The following is an 18,971-nucleotide window of genomic DNA, read 5'->3' on the forward strand; positions in this document are numbered from 1 at the left end:
TAGGATAATCGTAGACTACTATGGGAGAATGGTAGACTACTATGGGAGTATGGTAGACTACTATGGGAGAATGGTAGACTACTATAGGAGAATGGTAGATTACTATGGGAGAATGGTAGACTACTATGGGAGTATGGTAGACTACTATGGGAGAATGGTACACTACTAAGGGAGTATGGTAGACTACTATGGGAGAATGGTAGACTACTATAGGATAATCATAGACTACTATGGGAGAATGGTAGACTACTATGGGAGTATGGTAGACTACTATGGGAGAATGGTAGACTACTATAGGAGAATGGAAGATTACTATGGGAGAATGGTAGACTACCATGGGAGTATGGAAGACAACTATGGGAGATTGGTACACTACTATGGGAGAATGGTAGACTACTATGGGAGTATGGTAGACTACTATGGGAGAATGGTAGACTAATATGGGAGAATGGTATACTACTATGGGAGAATGGTATACTACTATGGGAGAATGGTAGACTACTATGCGAGAATGGTAGACTACTATGGGAGAATGGTAGACTACTATGGGAGGATGGTAGACTACTATAGGAGAATGGTGGACTACTATGGGAGAATGGTAGACTACTATGGGAGTATGGTAGACTACTATGGGAGAACGGTAGAGTACTATGGGAGTATGGTAGACTACTATGGGAGTATGGTAGACTACTATGGGAGTATGTTAGACTACTATGGGAGGATGGTAGACTACTAAGGGAGAATGGTAGACTACTACGGGAGTATGGTAGGCTACTATGGGAGAATGGTAGACTACTATCGGAGCATGGTAGACTACTATGGGAGAGTGTAGACTACTATGGGAGTATGCTAAACTACCATGGGAGAATGGTAGACTACTATGGGAGTATGGTAAACTACTATGGGAGAATGGTAGACTACTATAGGAGAATGGTGGACTACTATGGGAGAATGGTAGACTACTATGGGAGTATGGTAAACTATTATGGGAGAATAGTACACTATTATGGGAGAATGGTAGACTACTATGGGAGAATGGTAGACTACTATGGGAGGATGGTAGACTACCATGGGAGAATGGTAGAATACTATGGAAGGATGGTAGACTACTATGGGAGAATGGTATACTACTATAGGAGAATGGTAGATTACTATGGGAGAATGGTAGACTACCATGGGAGTATGGTAGACTACTATGGGATTATGGTAGACTACTATGGGAGTATGGTAGACTACTATGGGAGTATGGTAGACTACTATGGGAGAATGGTAGACTACTATGGGAGTATGGTAGACTACTATGGGAGAATAGTAGACTACTAGTGGAGAATGGTAGATTACTATGGGAGAATGGTAGATTACTAGTGGAGAATGGTAGATTACTAGTGGAGAATGGTAGACTACTATAGGAGAATGGTAGATTACTATAGGAGAAGGGTAGACTACTATAGGAGAATGGTAGATTACTAGTGGAGAATGGTAGACTACTATAGGAGAATGGTAGATTACTAGTGGAGAATGGTAGACTACTATGGGAGAATGGTATGGTAGACTACTATGGGAGAATGGTAGACTACTATAGGAGAATGGTAGACTACTATAGGAGAATGGTAGACTACTATAGGAGAATGGTAGACTACTATAGGAGAATGGTAGACTACTATAGGAGAATGGTAGACTACTATAGGAGAATGGTAGACTACTATAGGAGAATGGTAGACTACTATAGGAGAATGGTAGACTACTATAGGAGAATACTATATAGGAGAAGAGACTACTATAGGAGACTACTACTATAGGAGAATGGTAGACTACTATAGGAGAATGGTAGACTACTATAGGAGAAGGGTAGACTACTATAGGAGAATGGTAGACTACTATAGGAGAATGGTAACTACTATAGGAGAATGGTAGACTACTATAGGAGAATGGTAGACTACTATAGGAGAATGGTAGACTACTATAGGAGAAGGGTAGACTACTATAGGAGAATGGTAGACTACTATGGGAGAGTGTAGACTACTATGGGAGTATGCTAAACTACTATGGGAGAATGGTAGACTACTATGGGAGTATGGTCGACTACTATGGGAGTATGGTAGATTACTATGGGAGAATGGTAGACTACCATGGGAGAATGGTAGAATACTATGGAAGGATGGTAGACTACTATGGGAGAATGGTATACTACTATAGGAGAATGGTAGATTACTATGGGAGAATGGTAGACTACTATGGGAGAATGGTAGACTACTATGGGAGTATGGTAGACTACTATGGGAGAATGGTAGACTACTATAGGAGAATGGTAGACTACTATAGGAGAATGGTGGACTACTATGGGAGAATGGTAGACTACTATGGGAGTATGGTAGACTACTATGGGAGAATGGTAGACTACTATGGGAGTATGGTAGACTACTATGGGAGAATGGTAGACTACTATGGGAGAATGGTAGACTACTATGGGAGTATGGTAGACTACTATGGGAGAATGGTAGACTACTATAGGAGAATGGTAGATTACTATGGGAGAATGGTAGACTACCATGGGAGAATGGTAGAATACTATGGAAGGATGGTAGACTACTATAGGATAATCGTAGACTACTATGGGAGAATGGTAGACTACTATGGGAGTATGGTAGACTACTATGGGAGAATGGTAGACTACTATAGGAGAATGGTAGATTACTATGGGAGAATGGTAGACTACCATGGGAGTATGGTAGACTACTATGGAAGAATGGTAGACTACTATGGGAGTATGGTAGACTACTATGGGAGAATGGTACACTACTAAGGGAGTATGGTAGACTACTATGGGAGAATGGTAGACTACTATAGGATAATCATAGACTACTATGGGAGAATGGTAGACTACTATGGGAGTATGGTAGACTACTATGGGAGAATGGTAGACTACTATAGGATAATGGTAGACTACCATGGGAGTATGGAAGACAACTATGGGAGATTGGTACACTACTATGGGAGAATGGTAGACTACTATGGGAGTATGGTAGACTACTATGGGAGAATGGTAGACTAATATGGGAGAATGGTAGACTGCTATGTGAGGATGGTAAACTACTATGGGAGAATGGTACACTATTTGTGGAGAATTGTAGACTACTATGGGAGAATGGTAGACTACTATGGGAGGATGGTAGGCTACTAAGGGAGAATGGTAGACTACTACGGGAGTATGGTAGACTACTATGCGAGAATGGTAGACTACCATGAGAGTATGGTAGACTACTATGGGAGTATGGTAGACTACTATGGGAGAATGGTAGACTACTATGTGAGTATGGTAGACTGCTATGGGAGAATGGTAGACTACTATGGGAGTATGGTAGACTATTATAGTAGAATGGTAGACTGGTAGAGCATGGCGCTTGTAACGCCAGGGTAGTGGGTTCGATCCCCGGGACCACCCATACGTAGAATGTATGCACACATGACTGTAAGTCGCTTTGGATAAAAGCGTCTGCTAAATGGCATATATTATTATTATTATTATTATTACTATGGGAGTATGGTAGACTACTATGGGAGTATGTTAGACTACTATGGGAGAATGGTAGACCTCTATGGGAGTATGGTAGATTACTATGGGAGATTAACCAGAGATTTAGTTACAACGTTCACGGCGGGTGTTTTAGCATGAGGAAAATTTTGCCAGTGGTATATAATCCAGTAGGGACATTTGAGGCAAGGCTTGTACCTATCTCAGAGCTACTATCTTGAGCTAGTGAAGAGCCTATTGTTGTGGAAGGAATAAACTTGATGAGGAACGACATTAGTAACAAGAACTGCTAATTCATGTTTAAGCCTCATTTAAAAATGGATTAGATTTAAATCTTTATGAAGTTCAGAGATAATAGCTTGTTTCAGAGAGATAGAATGTAGCACTTAACAAAGCACTGTAATTAATACATTATGCTAAGTTGTATTATGTTAATTCACTACAGAAAAATGTAAAATACAGTAGATTACACAGCCCCTTGAGTGTTTTCTCTCGACCGGGGAAAAGGAGAGAGAGAGAGGGAGAGAGAGAGAGAGAGAGAGAGAGAGAGAGAGAGAGAGAGAGAGAGAGAGAGAGAGAGCAAGAGACAGAGAGAGAGAAAGAGAGAGAGGGGAGAGAGAGAGAGAGAGAGAGAGAGAGAGAGAGAGAGAGAGAGAGAGAGAGAGAGAGGGAGAGAGGGGGGGAGAGAGAGAGAGAGAGAGAGAGAGAGAGAGAGAGAGAGAGAGAGAGAGAGAGAGAGAGAGAGAGAGAGAGAGAGAGAGAGAGAGAGAGAGAGAGAGAGAGAGAGAGAGAGAGAGAGAGAGAGAGAGAGAGAGAGAGAGAGAGAGAGAGAGAGAGAGAGAGAGAGAGAGAGAGAGAACATGCATTTATCAAAGAGTGATTAACTTTAGGCCAGTGATTCACTAAATATTTAACATCTTTGCTTGGTACAAAGTATATCATGAATTATAAATGTTGGGGATGAGAATGTCTTGATGTAAGATGTAACCTGCTATGGGGGTGGACCAATTACCATTGTAATAAATGAGGCTGGAGAGAAAAAAGACTGTCTATTCGTTATTTTAATTAATTTCTGAGGATGCTGACAAAGAGGGAGAGAGGCTCCTCCATCCATTAGTCTCTGACACTTTGGAGGCCCTTTTTCCCCTGATAAATGGACTGGCGGATTTAGAGGACACACACGCACGTGCACATACAGTACATACACACACGCATGTGCACACACTGACACACATAATCAAATGCACATACACGTACACACACATGCATGCACATACAGTACATACACACACGCACGTGCACATACAGTACATACACACACGCACGTGCACACACTGACACACACAATCAAATGCACATGCACGTACACACACACGCATGCACATACAGTACATGCACACACGCACGTGCACACACTGACACACACAATCAAATGCACATGCACATACACACACACGCATGCACATACAGTGCATCCTCACATGCATGCACTAGCACATACACACAGGCACACACACACATGGATGCAAACGGACGCAGATACACACACACACAGTCTAAATGAAGAATTTATGCTTTTCTATTTGCTGGTGCCTTTTCAAAATGGCATCTCAGGAGCCAATTCAAATGGGGTCCGGTCCCTCCCTTGGAAAGCTGGTTTATTATGCAAACAGTATGTCAGAGAGACCCTGGGTGGGTGTGAGAAGGCTGCTGCTTACTGAGCCTTTCTTATTTTCTGCCCCTTCTCTATGTGACCGTATCGTTTAGCTTTCCATGCACCTTCCAAGTCTCAAAAGGTTTAGCAAGGAACTTTTTTTTTCCTTCACCATTTTGCATCATCATGATGTGGCAAATGACACTTTGCTTCTTGAAAGTACAATATATTTTGAAACTCAACTACTGGCATGCAGAACATTTTGGGACTGTATCAATAGTGGACTAATGAAACAAATACCAAAATATAGTTTTTCTGTGGAGTTTTCCTTTAACTTTGAGCCACATTTACTAATTGATTTCCACATTTTATAGCAATTCGCTTTTGGCTTTCCCTTTTGATCTCATTATCTTAGCTTAGATTTTAGCTTCCCCTTTTGATCTCATTATCTTAGCTTATTGTCACGACTTCCGCCGAGGTTGGCTCTCCTGCCCGTTCAGGCTGTGCTCGGCGGTCGTCGTCACCGTCCTATTAGCCACTACCGATCCCTCTTTCGGTTATCTGTTGGTTTTGTCTGATTGTTTTCACCTGTGTGTTAGTTAATTAGTATCTGTATTTAATGTAGGTTGTCCCGCCCTTGTTTTGTGCGGGATTGTTTGTTTTTGTCATTTTGTTTCGGCTGTCGGTGTTTTTGTGTTTTATTTCTCCGGGTTTGTCTGTTATTTCCCTGTTTTGGATATTTTTCACCCTGTTTGTAATTTGGGTTGTCCGTGTTTGTTGTTCACCGGAGAATAAACCTCTATTCATTATTTGCTCTCTGCGCCTGATTCCACCCACCTTGACTAGTCGTGACACTTATATTTTAGCTTCCCCTTTTGATCTCATTGTCTTAGCTTAGATTTTAGCTTCCCCTTTTGATCTCATTATCTTAGCTTATATTTTAGCTTCCCTTTTGATCTCATTGTCTTAGCTTAGATTTTAGCTTCCCCTTTTGATCTCATTATCTTAGCTTATATTTTAGCTTCCCCTTTTGATCTCATTGTCTTAGCTTAGATTTTAGCTTAGCATTTAGCTTTTATCCACCTTTAGATGTAGAGCTCCCTTGCTAGCCCAGGTCTTAAACATCACTCTACATTACCTCATGTCATATCTCTCTAGCTCTCTCTCTCCCACACGCACACGCACACGCACATGCACACGCAGGTGGTGCGGCAGGGCCTATATCCAGAGCTAATGGAGCATTATATACAGCCCTCTGAAAATAGATGAGTAAGCAAAAACGTATAACAACGTCCTGTCACTGTCCGTACAGCAGCAGTGAACGTAAGTCATCTGAAAAGATGATTCTTCACCGTGTTTTAAGACCAGACACTAGCTGTTTCAGCGCTTTTGGAATAGGACGTTTCATACTCTGATAGGACTGGACAGATGCAAGAGTAAAAATGAAATGATTGATCATGCTGGAGAAGTTAAATAAATAACATAGGAGGCCATGCATTTGTGTTTGGTATTTCAATAGAAGCAGGAGCATCATGCGATGCTTTTAACAGTGGCTCATAAAACAAAAGGAAACAAAATCTTGAACGATTCCATTGTTTGGCCTGTACATGATCTCATACACATGTAGCTACATATTTGCTTTTCCTATTCAATCCTTCTTTATAGAAGTTAAGATAAGATGTAAGATATTGCCTTTTATAAAGATCAAACATGTAAACGTAAAATATTATTTCATAATAAGAGTATTTGCATGGAATCCTTCCTGAAACTATTGTGACACCCTGGTCTGGTTGTGTATGATGATGTCACAGTCCACCTTGAACACCACTGTCTCTGATTAATGTAGAACGTTTTAACGTTATTTAACACATTTTCTCCTGAAAGCATTTTACAGGCATGTCCAAAATCATCATCAAAATGTCCAACTCCAGGCAACACATTCCTTCTCCCAGCTTTCGTTTCCATCAAGAAGACCTGTCTACTTTATTCATAATTTTCTCTTGTTTTATTGATTATTTATTTGAAATTCACATATTTTGAAGTTTCACAGTACTTCAGTAGGAGCTATAGTCTTCTTCCTATAATGTCATTGATTCTTGGATAAGACTTTTGATTTCAGTGTGTGTGTGTCTGTGTTTGCATGGGTAAGTGTGTATATGTCACAGGTCTAGTGACCTCTGCTAGTCTCATTCCAGGGAAGGCTTTGATGAGACCAACCCTCTCTGTGTTCCGTGTGGAGTAGTGATCTAACCTTCAGCTCTCTATATGTGGAGTAGTGATCTAACCTTCAGCTCTCTATATGTGGAGTAGTGATCTAACCTTCAGCTCTCTATATGTGGAGTAGTGATCTAACCTTCAGCTCTCTATGTGTGGAGTGGTGATCTAACCTTCAGCTCTCTGTGTGGAGTAGTGATCTAACCTTCAGCTCTCTGTGTGGAGTAGTGATCTAAACCTTTAGCTCTCTATATGTGGAGTAGTGATCTAACCTTCAGCTCTCTGTGTGGAGTAGTGATCTAACCTTCAGCTCTCTATATGTGGAGTAGCGATCTAACCTTCATCTCTCTGTGTGGAGTAGTGATCTAACCTTCAGCTCTCTCTGTGTGGAGTAGTGATCTAACCTTCAGCTCTCTATATGTGGAGTAGTGATCTAACCTTCAGCTCTCTGTGTGGAGTAGTGATCTAACCTTCAGCCCTCTATGTGTGGAGTAGTGATCTAATCTTTAGCTCTCTATATGTGGAGTAGTGATCTCACCTTCAGCTTTCTGTGTGGAGTACTGATCTAACCTTCAGCTCTCTATATGTGGAGTAGTGATCTAACCTTCAGCTCTCTATATGTGGAGTAGTGATCTAACCTTCAGCTCTCTATATGTGGAGTAGTGATCTAATCTTTAGCTCTCTATATGTGGAGTAGTGATCTCACCTTCAGCTTTCTGTGTGGAGTACTGATCTAACCTTCAGCTCTCTATGTGTGGAGTAGTGATCTAACCTTTAGCCCTCTATGTCTGAACCTGACCTTTCTTTGAAGTGCAATACACACCACACACACACACACACGCAAGCACCACACACTTAGGCACACACACACACACACTCTCTCTCTCTCTCTCTCTCTCTGTCTCTCTCTCTCTCTCTCTCTCTCTCTCTCTCTCTCTCTCTCTCTCTCTCTCTCTCTCTCTCTCTCTCTCTCTCTCTCTCTCTCTCCAGCTCTCTCTCTCTCTCGCTCTCTGTCTCTCTCTATCTCTCAGACACTTCTAGACTAGTCATCATCACCACATTTTGTTTATGAAAGAATAAACATGAGTGTGTGTCTGCAGGTGTTCTTGCAAGATGGCATTAAGAACTCAGTGTAATGTTGCTTTTCCTCTGAAGCACAGAGAAGGCCTCTTAGTGCAACATAACTGTTCTAATTTGGAGGTTCTTACATTAACCTGCCAATTAGAGGCCTTCTCTGTGCTGCAGAGCAGAACACAACATTGCCCAGCTCCTATAATGTAATAACCTGCCAATTACAACAGTTATGTTGCAATAAGAGGCCTTCTCTGTGCTTTAGAGCAGAACACAACATTACCCGGCTCCTATAATGTAATAACCTGCCAATTACAACAGTTATGTTGCAATAAGAGGCCTTCTCTGTGCTGCAGAGGAGAACACAACATTACCCAGCTCCTATAATGTAATAACCTGCCAATTAGAACAGTTATGTTGCAATAAGAGGCCTTCTCTGTGCTGCAGAGCAGAACACAACATTACCCGGCTCCTATAATGTAATAACCTGCCAATTAGAACAGTTATGTTGCAATAAGAGACCTTCTCTGTGCTGCAGAGCAGAACACAACATTACCCGGCTCCTAATGTAATGGAATCCCGGTAATGTTGTGTTCTCCTCTACAGCACAGAGAAGGCCTCTTAGTGCAACATAACTGTTCTAATTGGCAGGTTATTACATTATAGGAGCTGGGTAATGTTGTGTTCTGCTCTGCAGCACAGAGAAGGCCTCTTATTGCAACATAACTGTTCTAATTGGTAGGTTATTACATTAGGAGCCGCTCAGGGTTATTTCCTCTGGTGTTTTCTGGTGCAACTTTAAGAATAGTAATCTAATAGAAATCATTATTTCTTCCCAGAAGCTTTCAGAGAGTTTTTGCGTGTTTGTGTGTGTTTGTGTTTGTATGTGCATGTGTTTGTGTGTGGGTGTGCATGTGTGTCTGATTTAGGGTGAAGGCGTTTCGTGAAATTTGTTAGAGTACAGTGCAAATGATTCCCAAATCAAATCAAGCTTTATTTATACAGCACATTTCAGACATAGAATCCTTGCACATTGTAAATAGAAGTGCAAACAAAAATCAATTTTCCTGAGCCATTCTTCAGATCCAAAATGTTCCTTCCCGGCTTTTAAGATCTAGAATACATTAGCAATGGCTAGTTTGGCCTCAGATACGTCCACCACCAAAATTATGGCTTTTTATGGCTAACATAAGAATTGTGTGTATTTGCAGAACTGTGGGTATAAAATGATGATCAAAAGCTGGGTTTAATGTTCTGGGACTAAAAGATATGCAAACCTTGAACATGATCCTTCAGCATAGAGAAATAACCGTTACTGCTTATGTGATCTATTTGACTTTACTAAAGACATAATGAAGCACCAATTCATAGCTTGTTGGTATTCCTTCTCCCAGCAAAGCGGACACCAGACCTCTGCTACGATGCTTTTATCAAACCAGAAACATCCACTATCTCACTGGCTTTGCTCTTTCGACCTCTAACATTTCTAATCACACCCACACAAACAGGTTGGTCTCTGACTAAATGCCTTTCATGAAACCGCTGAAGGACGGAATGAGCTTGGGGTTCTTTATTCACACACACACGCACACGCACACGCACACGCACACGCACACGCACACGCACACGCACACGCACACACACGCACACACACACACACACGCAGATACGTACAAATGAATTCACGCAGAAAGACACTTGCCGGCATACACAATAAAACACACACCCACATACACACTCATCCACAGCCAAAGAGATGGGGGGTACAACCCTTCCCCTCTCTCATCACCCCCACCCTCCCCCTCCTTTTATCCCTCCTTCCACCCCTGCTTCCTCTTTCTCACTCTCTTTTTTTCCTTCCATCTCTCCTGTCCTCTATTCCCCTCCCCCACAGAGAAAGGGCTGACTTGCATTCACCATTTTCATTCTCTGGAAAGAGAAATGACTAAAGAAAGGAGACATGGATGTGACGGACGATGCCTAGTCTGCCAAGAACAGAACCACTGTCAGCAAACACTCCTGTCTTTCTGTCTGTCCAGTATGCCACAGAAACCAAAAACCTCTTCTATCAGCCTCCAGTTAGAGAAAACAACTGAAATTATGCTGTATGCTGACATTTAAAAAACAGAATTGAATTGACTCAGACTCAGACATTTTTTTAATTGTTAGTTCAAGCTCACCATAATGTTTTTCTTTATGTATATACAGTATAGGTGTAAAACTGTGCTTGAGTGTGTGTTTGAGTGTGTGTTTGTGTGTGTGTTTGAGTGTGTGTTTGTGTGTGTGTTTGAGTGTGTGTTTGTGTGTGTGTTTAAGTGTGTGTTTGAGTGTGTGTTTGTGTGTGTGTTTGAGTGTGTGTTTGTGTGTGTGTTTGAGTGTGTGTTTGTGAATGTGCTGCTTCTGCCTCTGAGACAGTGTGTTTTTCTGAGGATCAGTGGTGACACCATCCCAGTTTCATATTCCTTATAATGATCATTAATTGGAATAAATCAAACAAACACACGCACCCACAACCGTCCGTCCCACATCGCCCTCTCCCCTCCGACACAGCTCTTGCAATAGAGTGCTTCCCTAATTTATAGGCTGGGGGTTCACCATTAAGATTTGAACCCAGAGAATGAAATAGGCAGAAGGCCGTTGCTGGTCTCAATCTATAGGCAGGAGGGAGGGAGGGGATCAAGAATGATGAATTACACAAGCCTTCCTCATACTTGACTGACAAATACAGTCTGGGTTTTGGGTCAGACTCTGACCACAATTAGGCACAGAGAAAATAAATAGACTCTAACCACAAGTAAGCACAAAGAATATAATTAGATGTTGACCACGATTATGCACAGAGAAAGTACAAATCTGACCACAATTAGTCACAGAGAAAATAAATAGACTCGGACCACAATTAGGAACAGAGAAAAGAAATAGACTCTGACCACAATTAGGCACAGAGAAAATACATAGACTCGGACCACAAGTAAGCACAAAGAATATAATTAGACATTGACCACAATTAGACATAGAGAAAGTCAATAAACTCTGACCACAATTAGGCACAGAGAAAATAAAGAGACTCTGACAACAATTAGTCACAGAGAAAATGAATAGACTCTGACCACAATTAGGAACAGAAAAAATAAATAAACTATGACCACAATGAAACACCTAGAAATTAAATGGACTCTGACCACAAGTAAGCACAAAGAATATAATTAGATGTTGACCACAATTAAACACAAAGTCAATAAACTCTGACCACAATTAGTCACAGAGAAAATTAATAGATTCTGACAACAATTAGGCACAGAAAAAATGAATAGATTCTGACAACAATTAGGCACAGAAAAAATTAATTAACTCTGTCCACAATTAGGCACAAAGAAAATACATAGACTCTGACCACAAGTAGGCACATGGAAAATAAATGGACTCTGTCCACAAGTAGGCACAGAGAAAATAAATGGACTCTGATCACAATTAGGCACAGAGAAAGTAAATAGACTCTGACCACAAGTAGGAACATAGAAAATAAATGGACTCTGATCACAATTAGGCACAGAGAAAATAAATTTACTCTGTCCACAAGTAGGCACAGAGAAAATAAATGGACTCTGACCACAATTAGGCACAGAGAAAATACATAGACTCGGACCACAAGTAAGCACAAATAATATAATTATACATTGACCACAATTAGACACAAAGAAAATAAATAGACTCTGACCACAATTAGGCACAGAGAAACAAAATAGACTGTGGTCAGAGTCTATTTATTTTGTTTGTGCCTAATTGTGGTCAGAGTTTATTGACTTTCTCTATGTCTAATTGTGGTCAATGTCTAATTATATTATTTGTGCTTACTTGTGGTCAGAGTCTATTTTTTGTCTCTGTGCTTAATTATGTTCAGTCCAATATGTTTTTTTGTGTGCCCAATCGTGGTCAGAGTCTATTTATTTTCTCTGTGACTAATTGTGGTCAGAGTCTATTTATTTTCTCTGTTGCCTAATTGTGGTCAGAGACTCTTTTTTTTCTCTGTGATTGATTGTGGTCAGAGTCTATTTATTTTCTTTGTGCCTAATTGTGGTCAGAGTTGATTTACTTTCTCTGTGTTTAATTGTGGTCAATGTCTATTTATTTTCGTTGTGCTTACTTGTGGTCAGAGTCTATTTATTTTCTCTGTTCCTAATTGTGGTCAGAGTCTATTTATTTTCTCTGTGCCTAATTGTGGTCAGAGTCTATTTTGTTTCTCTGTGCCTAATTGTCGTCAATGTCTAATTATATTATTTGTGCTTACTTGCGTCTATTTATTTTCTTTGTGCCTAGTTATGTTCAGTCCAATATGTTTATTCTGTGCCTATTCGTGGTCAGAGTCTAATTATATTCTTTGTGCTTACTTGTGGTCAGAGTCTATTTATTTTCTCTGTGCCTAATTGTGGTCAGAGTCAATTTATTTTCTCTTTCTCAGAGAAAATACATGTACTCTGACCACAATTAGGCACAGATATAGTAAATAGACTTACCACAAATAGGCACAGCGAAAATAAATGAACTGTTTCCACAATTAGACACAGAGAAAATAAATGTGCTGACCTCAGTAAATCACAGAGAAAATTAATAGACTCTGATCACAATTAGGCACAGTGAACATACATCTACTCTGACCACAATCAGGCACAGAAAAAGTAAATATACTCTTACCACAATTAGAAACAGATATAGTAAATAGACTCTGACCACAAATAGGCACAGAAAAAGTACATTTTCTATGACCACAATTAGGCACAAGGAAAATAAATGTACTCTGACCACAATTAGGCACAGAGAAAATACATGTTCTCTGACCACAATTAGACACAGAGAAAGTAAATAGAGTCATACCACAATTAGGCACAGAGACAATAAATTGACTCTGACCACAATTAGGCAACAAGAAAATAAATGCGCTGACCTCAGAAAATAAATAGACTATGACCACAATTAGGCACAGAGAAGATAGACTCTGAAAATATTTAAGCACAGACAAAATAAATTGACTCTGAGCACAATTAGGCACAGGGAAAATAAATGTACTCTGACCACAATCAGGCACAGAATAAGTAAATATACTCTGACCACAATTAGGCACAGATAAATTCAATATACTCTGAAAATAAATGCTCTGACCTCAGTAAATCACAGAGAAAATTAATAGACTCTGACCACAATTAGGCACAGGGAAAATAAATGTACTCTGACCACAATCAGGCACAGAATAAGTAAATATACTCTGACCACAATTAGGCACAGATAAATTCAATATACTCTGAAAATAAATGATCTGACCTCAGTAAATCACAGAGAAAATTAATAGACCCTGACCACAATTAGGCACAGAGAAAATAAATGCGCTGACCTCTGTAAATCACAGAGGAGATAAATAGACTGACCACAATTAGGCACAGGGAAAATAAATGTACTCTGACCACAATCAGGCACAGAATAAGTAAATATACTCTGACCACAATTAGGCACAGATAAATTCAATATACTCTGAAAATAAATGATCTGACCTCAGTAAATCACAGAGAAAATTAATAGACTCTGACCACAATTAGGCACAGAGAAAATAAATGCGCTGACCTCTGTAAATCACAGAGGAGATAAATAGACTCTGACCACAATTAGGCACAGAGAAAATATATACACTCTGAACACAAATAGTCACAGAGAAAATTCATCATATGACCACAATTAATCACAGAGAAAATTTATATATTCTGACAACAATTAGGCACAGAGAAAATAGACTCTGATCATATTTAGGCACAGAGAAAATATATTGAGTCTGAGCACAATTAGGCACAGAGAAAATTAATCATCTGACCACAATTAATCACAGAGAAAATTAATATATTCTGACAACAATTAGGCACAGAGAAAATTAATCATCTGACCACAATTAGTCACAGAGAAAATGAATATATTCTGACAACAATTAGGCACAGAAAAAAATTAATAGACTCTGACCCCAATTAATCACAGAGAAAATTGATTGATTCTGACAACAATTAGGCACAGAGATAATAAATAGACTCTGTCCACAATTAGGCACAGGGAAAATAAATGTACCTCGACCACAATCAGGCACAGAAAAAGTAAATATACTCTTACCACAATTAGGCACAGATATAGTAAATAGACTTACCACAAATAGGCACAGCGAAAATAAATGAACTGTTTCCACAATTAGACACAGAGAAAATAAATGCGCTGACCTCAGTAAATCACAGAGAAAATTAATAGACTCTGATCGCAATTAGGCACAGGGAACATACATCTACTCTGACCACAATCAGGCACAGAAAAAGTAAATATACTCTTACCACAATTAGAAACAGATATAGTAAATAGACTCTGACCACAAATAGGCACAGAAAAAGTAAATGTTCTATGACCACAATTAGGCACAAGGAAAATAAATGTACTCTGACCACAATTAGGCACAGAGAAAACACATGTTCTCTGACCACAATTAGACACAGAGAAAGGAAATAGAGTCATACCACAATTAGGCACAGATCAAATAAATTGACTCTGACCACAATTAGGCAACAAGAAAATAAATGCGCTGACCTCAGAAAATAAATAGACTATGACCACAATTAGGCACAGAGAAAATAGACTCTGAAAATATTTAAGCACAGAGAAAATAAATTGACTCTGAGCACAATTAGGCACAGGGAAAATAAATGTACTCTGACCACAATCAGGCACAGAATAAGTAAATATACTCTGACCACAATTAGGCACAGATAAATTCAATATACTCTGAAAATAAATGCTCTGACCTCAGTAAATCACAGAGGAAATAAATAGACTCAGACCACAATTAGGCATAAAGAAAATAAATTAACTGTGTCCACAATTAGGCACAGATAAAATAAATGCGCTCACCTCAGAAAATACATTGACTATGACCACAATTAGGCACAGAGAAAATAAATACACTCTGAACACAAATAGTCACAGATAAAATTAATAGATTCTGACAACAATTAGGCACAGAGATAAGAAATAAACTCTGACCACAATTAGACACAGAATAAGTAAATAGACTCTGTCCACAATTAGGCACAGAGAAAATAAAAGCACTGACCTCAGTAAATCACAGAGAGAATAAATAGACTCTGACCACCTTTTTTCTCTTTCTCTTTCATAATTTCTTGCTTTCCCTTTCTCTTAATGGAAGGAGCTCTATTTCCATACTGAATCACAAGAACAATCAACACTCTAATTAGTATGTATTTATCTCTCTCTCCTTTTCTCTCACCTTCTCTCATGTCTCTCCCTCTCTCTCTTCTTCTGTCCCAGACCCCCATGTTTTTCTCTACCGTGTATTCATCTCTCAAACAACAAGCTCTCACTGTCTCACTGCACAATTAGACATTCATCCACGTTTCTCCAAATGTCAAATTTCAAAGATGCTCCAAATGTCAAATTTTGAAGTTGCTCAAAACATCTAGTGTTGGTTAAGGGCTACATTTTGAAAAGGGTTTAAAAAAATGTTTTTAAACGAGTGTCCAACACTGGGATTGATCACACAACCTTCTGATCCAGAGTGATGGGACTACACCCACCTGCCACCCTTGTCCATAAAATCCTAGCAACCTTCTGATCTCGAGTCATGGGATTATGCCCATCCGCCACCCAAATCTACATCACCCTAGAAAAACCCAAGCCTACTTGATTGTAATAGCGTTGACTGTTGCTCATAGTGGCCGGTTTTGAAGGCATTTCCCAACGTCCTCAGGATATGGATAGATGTCTAATTTTGAAGTAACTCTTGAGCGATCTGCCTCATCTCAAAGGGCCGCAGGTCCAGCCTGCTAATTCCCCTTTTCATTACAGCAAAGCCCCCAAATTCTCCTCACCGACACACTCTTAGCTGCCCAATCAGCTGGCTGGCTCAATGACATGAATATAAGCCAGCGATCATAGGGGCCTGGTGTACATGTATTAGACCACGGTACACACACACACACACACTCTCTCTCTCTCTCTCTCTCTCTCTCTCTCTCTCTCTCTCTCTCTCTCTCTCTCTCTCTCTCTCTCTCTCTCTCTCTCTCTCTCTCTCTCTCTCTCTCTCTCTCTCTCTCTCCTCTAAATCTGTCTTAACATATTGATTTCCCAGCTGTCCTATTGGTTCCTAACGTAATTATATCTCCGACTAGGTCTGTGTGTGTGTGTGTATGCGTGCGTGCGTATGCATGTGTTTGTGTCTGTGCATGGACAGGGTTGGCAGGTCCCCTGTGGTGAAGGAGGCTAGTGCAACTGATTAAGACATATACTTAGCATTCTCTGCTACTGAGGTAGACTTAATATTCTCTGCTCCTGAGGTAGACGTAACATTCTCTGCTACTGAGGTAGACGTAACATTCTCTGCTACTGAGGTAGACGTAACATTCTCTGCTACTGAGGTAGACGTAACATTCTCTGCTACTGAGGTAGACGTAACATTCTCTGCTACTGAGGTAGACGTAACATTCTCTGCTACTGAGGTAGACGTAACATTCTCTGCTACTGAGGTAGACGTAACATAATGAGGTAGACTTAACATTCTCTGCTAATGAGGTAGACTTAACATTCACTACTACTGAGGTAGACGTAACATTCTCTGCTACTGAGGTAGACGTAACATTCTCTGCTACTGAGGTAGACGTAACATTCTCTGCTAATGAGGTAGACTTAATATTCTCTGCTACTGAGGTAGACGTAACATTCTCTGCTACTGAGGTAGACGTAACATAATGAGGTAGACGTAACATTCTCTGCTACTGAGGTGGACTTAACATTCTCTGCTAATGAAGTAGACTTAACATTCACTGCTACTGAGGTAGACGTAACATTCTCTGCTACTGAGGTGGACTTAACATTCTCTGCTAATGAAGTAGACTTAACATTCACTGCTACTGAGGTAGACGTAACATTCACTGCTACTGAGGTAGACGTAACATTCTCTGCTACTGAGGTAGACTTAATATTCACTGCTACTTAACATTCACTGCTACTAAGGTAGACTTAACATTCTTTGCTACTGAGGTAGACTTAACATTCACTGCTACTGAGGTAGACTTAACATTCTTTCACTGCTACTGAGGTAGAATCAATAGGTGCTAGAATTGAATGTCTGAATATACTAACCATTTATGAACAATGAGTTACAGTACACTTTTTATAATGCATTATATAACGTGAGTTTGGATAATTCACAATGTTGTACATTTACAATTGCATTGTAATCCTGAATACAACTGAATTAAAGCAAATTGCCGTTGGAAATGTAAAAAATTAAATAAGGATACCTATTTTTTACGTTCTACAATGAGAAAAATAAATAAATACAACTCTGAGTATCTTTAACTGAGAGGGGACTAGGGGCAGGGATGGAGAGGAGGAGTGGGTTGAGATGAATTATCAGGGAAAAAGCAGATGATTTGATCTCTACTTTAAAGGTCTGCTCCCGTAAACAAAGCCCTGGTTGTAATGTATATTCAATTAGGGTCTAAAATCACAGAAGCCAGACTGGGACAGAGACAGAAAACTGGGGGGGGGAGGCTGTGACTCTCCTCAGACACACACACACACACACACACACACACACACACACACACACACACACACACACACACACACACACACACACACACACACACACACACACACACACACACACACACACACACACACACACACACACACACACACACACACACACACACACACACACACTGCTCACAGCCAATCAGTCTGTGGAAGCCCCAGTCCTCTCCAACAATAGCCTCCATCAGCTGAGAACAAAGTCACAGACGTAAGTGCTCCCAATAAGTGTGCAATTTCTGGCCCAGTGACTGCCCTGACACAATTGGTCTAATTTTCCTTCTTTGAAATGACTGATAAAAGACTTGGGTAATTGCTATGGAGACCACATTTATGAGAGAGAGAGCGGGAGGGAGGGGGTTGAAGTGATACAGCCTGGGGGTAAGAGGATGGAAGACAAGGTGTCCGTTTCTGCAAAATCCCAAATTAATACTTGTCCTTTCCTTTCCCTTCTCTCCCTCTTTTTGTCTCTCTCTTCTCTCCCTCTCGTCATCTCTCTCTCCTCTCCCTCTTTTTATCTCTCTCTCCTCTCCCTCTGGTCCTCTCTCTCCTCTCCCTCTGGTCATCTCTCTCTCCTCTCCCTCTCTCTCGACTGGCATTTTGTCCCCACTGTGGCTTGTATTAAGTGAAAGTAATTCAGACTGACAATATAGAGGTAATCACTGAATCAGGATGGTCGAGACAATCTGGAGGAAATCACTGACTCAGGAGGCCTAGAAGATGTAGAGGAAATCACTGAATCATGAGACGTAGACGATGTAAAGGAAATCACTGAATCAGGAGGCCTAGACGATGTAGAGGAAATCACTGAATCAGGAGGCCTAGACGATGTAGAAGAAATCACTGAATCAGGAGGCCTAGACGATGTAG

The sequence above is a fragment of the Oncorhynchus gorbuscha genome, linkage group LG12 (genome assembly GCF_021184085.1).
Source record: "Oncorhynchus gorbuscha isolate QuinsamMale2020 ecotype Even-year linkage group LG12, OgorEven_v1.0, whole genome shotgun sequence".
NCBI lineage: Eukaryota > Metazoa > Chordata > Actinopteri > Salmoniformes > Salmonidae > Oncorhynchus > Oncorhynchus gorbuscha.